This window comes from Stenella coeruleoalba, assembly GCF_951394435.1.
Source record: "Stenella coeruleoalba genome assembly, chromosome: 1".
NCBI lineage: Eukaryota > Metazoa > Chordata > Mammalia > Artiodactyla > Delphinidae > Stenella > Stenella coeruleoalba.
In genome coordinates this window covers 49,577,615-49,584,514 of record NC_137169.1, presented here as the reverse complement: position 1 = coordinate 49,584,514, position 6,900 = coordinate 49,577,615, and the positions used below count along the sequence as shown (strand labels likewise).

At 47.6% G+C, this 6,900-nt stretch overlaps 1 long non-coding RNA gene across 1 annotated transcript; it reads left to right on the top strand.

Annotated features, from left to right (window-relative positions):
• Positions 1-367: 367 nt before the first annotated feature.
• Positions 368-5,911, top strand: LOC307175661. The gene is made up of 3 exons (XR_013824397.1): positions 368-605; positions 4,707-4,793; positions 5,545-5,911. It is a non-coding gene; the product is annotated as an uncharacterized lncRNA (long non-coding RNA).
• The last annotated feature ends 989 nt before the right edge of the window (positions 5,912-6,900 follow it).

Below are 6,900 nucleotides of genomic sequence, written 5' to 3'. Positions count from 1 at the left end.
CTGAAGCAGGAAGATGGTTCCATATTTGGAGGGTGGGCCTGGGGCAGCCGCCTAGTCTCCCAGCCTGGCTGTCCTGGCCAGAGCCTGACTGGACCTGGAACCTTGAGCCACCTTCAGGTGGCTCTGGGCAGCCGGGGGTGCCCAGCCCGCCCTCAGGGACTGTCACCCACCAGGGAGGCCGCGCGCTGGTAACCCAGCTCGTTCCCACGCGGGTGGCTCCCGGGCAGCAGGGAGTTAATCTGCTATCTGTTGGGAAGGCTTCCAGAACCCTCCTCCCAGCCTCCCAGTTTGCTCAGGGCCGGGCCCTTCAGAAACTGAAACCAGCAGGACGCCAGGCCCCGCCAGCGCTCGTGGGATCCTGCCCGGGATTACCTTCTATGGGGAGGCCCGGGAGGGCTGTGGGCGGAGCGGAGTGTGCAGCCTGCGCAGGGCCGGCGACGTGGCGGCCCGGCTCCCTCCCTCCTCCCAAGACTCACCCCCGCCCCTGCTCGGGGGACCTGCTGCTCCCCGGGAAGCACGTGGGTCCACCGGCCCCTCCCTCGGGGTGGCTGGAATCCCGGCCCCTCTCTCACCACCTCTGAGACGCTGAGTACGCCACTAAACCTGTGAGTTTCGGTTTCTTTCGCTGTAAAAGGGGGATAAATAATGCTTAGCCTCTGGAATCAGTAACATATATCCAGTGCCTCTGATCCAAAAGAAAAGCTCCATATATGGTGACTGTATTGGCATCTTTGTCGTTAGTATTGCCGTTCTCACGGTGGGTTGGGCAGCCTGCCTTGTGAGGTGGTAAGCTCCCATCACTCAAAGTGTCAAGCACAAGCTAAATGAGATGGAAAAAGAGAAGAAAATTAGAACAGGAAGGGAGCCATATTGCCATACCCAGATGCTGACCTGCTCATCTCAGGATCACCTGGGAAGTGCACACCGTCTCAGATGCCCTGAATCAAAACCCCGGATGGCAAGCTTTTTCGGAGTATGGCTTTGCTGCTTCCTTTTGCAAGCCACTGATCCAGGCCAATAATCCCTACATTGTTCCTCTTCAAAAGACCCTTAGGTTATTCCCTCCTACCCCGTTGATTGTACAGGGTGCAAGATTTTATTGACCAAACTAGATTTGTTAACTCATAAGTAATTTTACTCTCTACATAAATTATTAACCACATACCCAGAGTTCATTCAACAAATAGTTGTTCATTCAAATATTTATTGAGTAACTACTGTGTGTCAGACACTGTGCAGGGTACTGGGGGATGGTACAGGAGCTCGGTCCTCAGGGGCTGTCTAATCTGGTGAGGGATGCAGGAAAAAAAAAGGATTTGAATACTGACCCTGAAGCCAAGGGAATGTGGCTGGGTGTAAGATGCCCAGTATTCCTACAGCAAGCAGGTAGAGTTCCAGTCAAAAGCAAATAAAGTTGATGTACGATATCTCTCTACAGCCTCATTATATAGAAAGGTGGATGCCCCTCTCCAACACACACACACACACACACACACACACACACACAAGACACCATGGCATTATTACTTTTATGGATTACATGAGGCCCAACAACATCTAAGGCCTTGTGAAGAAAGGGAGACCCTTTGGATCTAATTCCTGCTTGTGTGGCCAGTCTGCTTGACTGCCATGCACCCCTGAAACACTGAGAGCAGAGTGGCTGAGAGTGTGGGCTCTGAAGCTATGCTGCCTTGGGTAGGGTTAATTCCAGCTCGATTCCTTACTAGCTGTGAGATCATGGGCAAGTTACTGTGTGATCCTAGGCACATAGGCAAGACCACTGTGTGCCTGGGTTTCCTCTTCCATAAAGTGGTCTGAATAGAACCTGCTTCACAGAGTTGCTGTGGGTTAGGGCTAGGGTTAGGGTTAGGGTTATGGCACTGAAAGCTGGTGTTAGGCACTCACCCTCTGAGCTGTTCTGACACTGCATCATGTGTGGCCTTTGATGCTCTCTCTGCCTGGACTACCCCTCCTTTTCTCCACCTGGGGAGCATATAGTTATTGGTGCAATGTCCTCTCCTTTCTAGAGCCTTCCTTGCTTTTACTTCACCAAGCAATTCGCTGCTTTTTCCTCTAAGTTCCTGTAGCTCTTTTTAGATACCTCTTACAGCACCTCTCATCCTACGATCCTTTTCCTTATTGTGGTTTAGGTGTTTTCCTTCCTCACTGGATTTTTGAGTTCTTGAAGAGCAGGGGCCATATTTTATACATCTTTTCATCTCTAGGGACCAGGCAGTCCCTGGGACACAATAAGCACTTGCCATTAATTCTGTTGAATTAATGAACGGATGGGTGATGGATGGATGGACAGGTGAAGTGACTTACTTGCCCAGGACCACAGAATTCAAATGGATCTGCATTTAGTTTATGTTGGGAAAATTACCTTTCTGAGCTTCTAGTTTCTCATCTGGAAAACAGGTCCGATAATAATGGTCGATAATAATGTCCTGGGGTTGGGAGGGTTAAACGAGGAATGTATAGGACAGTGGTCAATAGTATAAGCTCTAGAATCAAATTGTTTGCGTTCTAGTCCCAGCTCCACCGTTCGTGAGCTGTGTGAACACACTAATGGGCCGTTCAGAGAATTAAAAGAGCTATGCTTTATAGGTGCCTGGCACAGGGTAGGTATTCAGTAAATAAATATGTGTTCCCTTACCTGACCTTCTCCAAACCTGTAGGCCCTGGACTCTGAATGCTCAAAACAGCTGTTCAGATGCCACATTTTGCTCCCGGTGACTAATGTCCCTTAAGCCAAGGTTAGAAAGCTGACTCCAGAACCAAGCTTACATTTGAGAGCTGAATTAGAAGCAGGGGATATGGCTGACTCGTTTAATTAATAAGGAAACTTTTGAAAAGGAGCAGTTTAAAATCAGCAGACATGACAAGGAAATTGAAAAGCAAGCACTGACCCACAATTTTGTATGTGGGTTTCACATGTCGCTGGAAGAGTCCCTTATGAATGAATAATGGATCGTACAAAACGAAGTTAATGTTTTACAAACGGTAAGAGCAGTGATTATTTTTGGAGCAAATTAGCCAACTAGTCAGTGCATGACATTGTAACAATTCTTGAATTTCCTGCTGCTTTTTGACAATATATTCTAATACACTCATTATTCAAAATTCTCCAGCATGTCTATTACTAAGCCAAAGGGTATTGAAGAGAAGAAAAGGTATTTCATTTTGGACCTAGAATCCCATCACACTCCCACATGAATCCCCCAAACCTCCTCCTTTTTGTGGGATTTGGAAAGGGCTGAAATGAGGGTGCCCAGGGCCCTGGGCACTGGGGTTGGCAGTGGTTCACCCAGCAAGCATTTGGCAGTTCAGCTGAGAGAGGAAATTGGAGAGGGCAGGGGCCCAGCCAGACCTAAAGGGATGAGCTGCACAGAGGAGGAGGGAGAAAGGCAGGAATCTTATTAGCAAAACCAGCTGCCTGCCAAGTAGGGCGTGTGTCTCAATTTCTGAAGGAAAGAGAAAATTGCAGCTGTTAGTTTTAACCTCAGGCCTTCAAAGATCGGGAAGAAAGTGGGCAGTGGGGAGGGAAGAGTCCGCTACTCTCTATTCCCCAAACAAACTCCCTGTATCTTCTACCTTCATCTTCCTTAACCTCACACCTCCCCATCCATACCTAGAGCCGCATCAGACACCTGTTCCAAGAACTCTTTCCTGATCTCTCCAACTCGTGAAAGATTCTCTCTCTTCTCCCCCATGTGCCCAGGGAACTCTCTGTCCCCATTTAAGACTTCTCACAGAGTTCTTTAATTATATGCCTGCCGACTTCCTTCTTTCTTTTTCCCCTCTTACCTTTCTCTTTTTTTAATAGCTTTATTGGAGGTATCACTGAGTGCAATAAGCTGCTTGAATTTAAGAGCACAATTCGCTGTGTACAGACCTGGGAAACGATCACCACCACCGAGGCAGTGTACATACCCATCACTTCAAAATGTCCTCGTGTCCCCTTGCATTCTTTCCTCCTGTCTCCCCTCTCCAAACAACTACTCATCTGCTTTCTATCCCTGTAGATCAGCCTGCATTTTCTAGAGTTCTATATACATGGAATCATACAGTATGACTGTTTTTTAACTGGCTTTATTCACTGAATTATGTTGAGATTCACCCATTCAAACCTTCACTCCTCCCTGGAATGTGGGTTCTGGTATGGGGTGGGGGGAATGGGGTACAGATCCTGGGCACAAAGGAAGACCCTTAATCAAGGACACCGGTGTGATGGGCAGACCTCTGGATTTGGCACCAGAATGGACGTGGATCTCAGCCCAGACTCGACCACCACCAGCTGTGTAGCCAGGAGGGAGTCATTCGCAATGCAAGCCTCAGTTTCCTCATTTATAAAGTGGGGTTGATGATAAACTCCCTTCTCTCCGGAGAGCTCTGTGAGATTCCCCTGAGCCAGGAGATAAAGTGCTCTGTAAACTGTGAAAGGTCAGTCCTGGGCAAGGGATTAGGCCTGGATCAAGGCAGCAGCACACTGGGAATGCCCCAGCTCCCAGGGCTATTTAAAGGCTGCCTTGAATCCAGGGGAGCTGCCTGGATTGGCGATTCTTCCCAGAAACGGCCAATAAGAGCTATGCCTGGTGGCCTTTAATCCTGATCCAGTTACGAAAATGTCAAGGATTCTTTTCCACCCACCCTCCCCCCTTCCTCCGCTGGGGCTGTGTTTACTTACAAGGTCTCCCTCCCTCCAGGGAGCTGCGTGTGACCTGAGGATTCCTCCTCTGGCTTGGAGCCGGTGATAAGGGCAGCCCATCTGCTGGGGGCTCCAAGAACCACAGGTACAGGAACCGGGAGCAGAAGGGGAGGGATGGGGAGCCCGCCAGGCCTGGCTGCCGCTTCCTTTGGCCGGGATTGGCACAGAGGGGACAAGGCAGGAGGGACAGAAAGAAATAGTTGTCTCCCGTTTAAAACCGACTTGACCTATAAAATCATACCAGGTTTGAGGAAACTTCCTATCTCTTTTCATGAACTGGGTTTCTTATTTGCTGTTGATCGGTAAAGAGAGGTGAGGTGAACCAGAAGGACCCAGAGAAGGAGGTTCAAGTTCTGGCAGTGTCATTTCTTCTGTGAACTTGGCAAAGCCACTTCCCTTTCCGGGCTTCAGTTAATTAGTTACCATTTGCTGAACACCTACTACGCATCAGGCGTGACACTGCATTTTCTATGTTTTTTCAGTGTAATCCTCAAAGCCATACCGAGAGGTGAATATTCTTCCCCTCATTTTACAATTGATGAAGGTGAAATAACATATCCAAGGTCACTTAGAATTTGAGCCAGAATTTGTACTCAGTGCTATCTGACAACAGAATCCATGTTCTTTGGCGAACTGGAGGACAGCAATGCTCAAGGAATGAACTTAACATAAAGTTCACTTAATAAGGGGAATGCTGCCTACAGTGTCCACGGTGTACATTTAATCTAGAAGGTTCTGAGAAGTCCTGGAATAGAGGCACTTAACTTTGTTTTCAACCAAGAATTTTCCATATTAAATTGATTATCACTCTTTTTTCCTGTAACATCTATTTATAGGCTAAGGAACAACTGCCCCTCAGAGACTCACAGTTGGGAACCACACTGAAGCAGAATTAAAGGGATTACGGAGTTTATCCAACGAACTATAAGAATTCCATGAACAACAGCTTTTTAAAACATCTCCAGGGGTGAGAGACTCATCACCTGGTCAGACAGCCTGCTCCCTTGTTGTACAAACGCAAACGGTTAGAATAGTACCGCCCAACAGAAAGGTACTGCAAGCCACAGGTGTGGCTCGAAATTTTCTAGAAGCCACAGGAAAAAACCTAAAACGGAACAGGCAAAATTCATTTTAATAATATATATTATCGAACCCAATGGATCTAAAAATATCATTTCAATATGGAACTAATAAAACAAGATTAATGAGATATTTTACACTTGTTTTTTCTTTTTTAATTGTCTTTAAAATCCAGACTAGCCACATTTCAAGGGCTCAATGGCTACGTTTAGTTAGTGTCTCCCAAACTGGAGAGCGCAGGGTTAGAAGATTCTTCTCTAGGCTCAGCTAAGCTCTTCCTGCCTGTGCCTCTGCCCCGTGGTCCTTGGGTTCAAGGTTACCGTCTACAGATGCATAATTCAGCCACCAGCCCTGAGGATGAGTTCTGTTTGGCCATGTCCTTGCCCATCAGGCACCCACCTTGATGGAGCTCACCCTCAAGCAGTGATCTGCTGAGGTCCGTCTCCCCCTTGGAAAGGGCTTTCCAACACTAAAATGCTGTAGAAATGCAAGGGCTCATTCTCCTAACCCCTACTGGGGCAGACTTCCAGTCACCCAGGGTTTTCAGTGGTCTCATCACACGGTTATTTTACATTAAACCTGCAGGCAGCTGTTAATACAATGCCAGGCCTGGGGCGACTCCTTCTTTCTGCTCCCTGGGCCTCAGTTTCCCCATCTATCAAATAATATTAATAAATTTGAGTTTTCTATGATTCAGACCCTTCCCGCTTCTTTTTATCCAATACCACTCTCTTGGCCTTCTGATTAAATTTCCCTTTAAACTGCGTCTTAGTTAGAATTCAGGCATAGTTATAGCTTCCCATATATCATAATAATAAGCATTTTCTGGGAGTCTGTCACACATGGCAGGCACTGTGTGCTAAGAGCCTTATGTATAGCATCTCATTTAATCCTCTCCCTACCCGAGTGAAGTAAGCACTATTATTATTCCCTTTTACAACTGTGGCATCAAGTGGTGGAGTCACAGGTCGCACACTTAATAAGGGGAACGGCTGGAGCTTCCCACCCAGGCCCTTCTCCCGGCTCCCTGTTCCCAGGCTGTGAATGCACGTCTAGGCCTGGGACCTGAGGTGGGCTCAGGCCTCTGATCACTAACAAGGGAATGGGCAAAG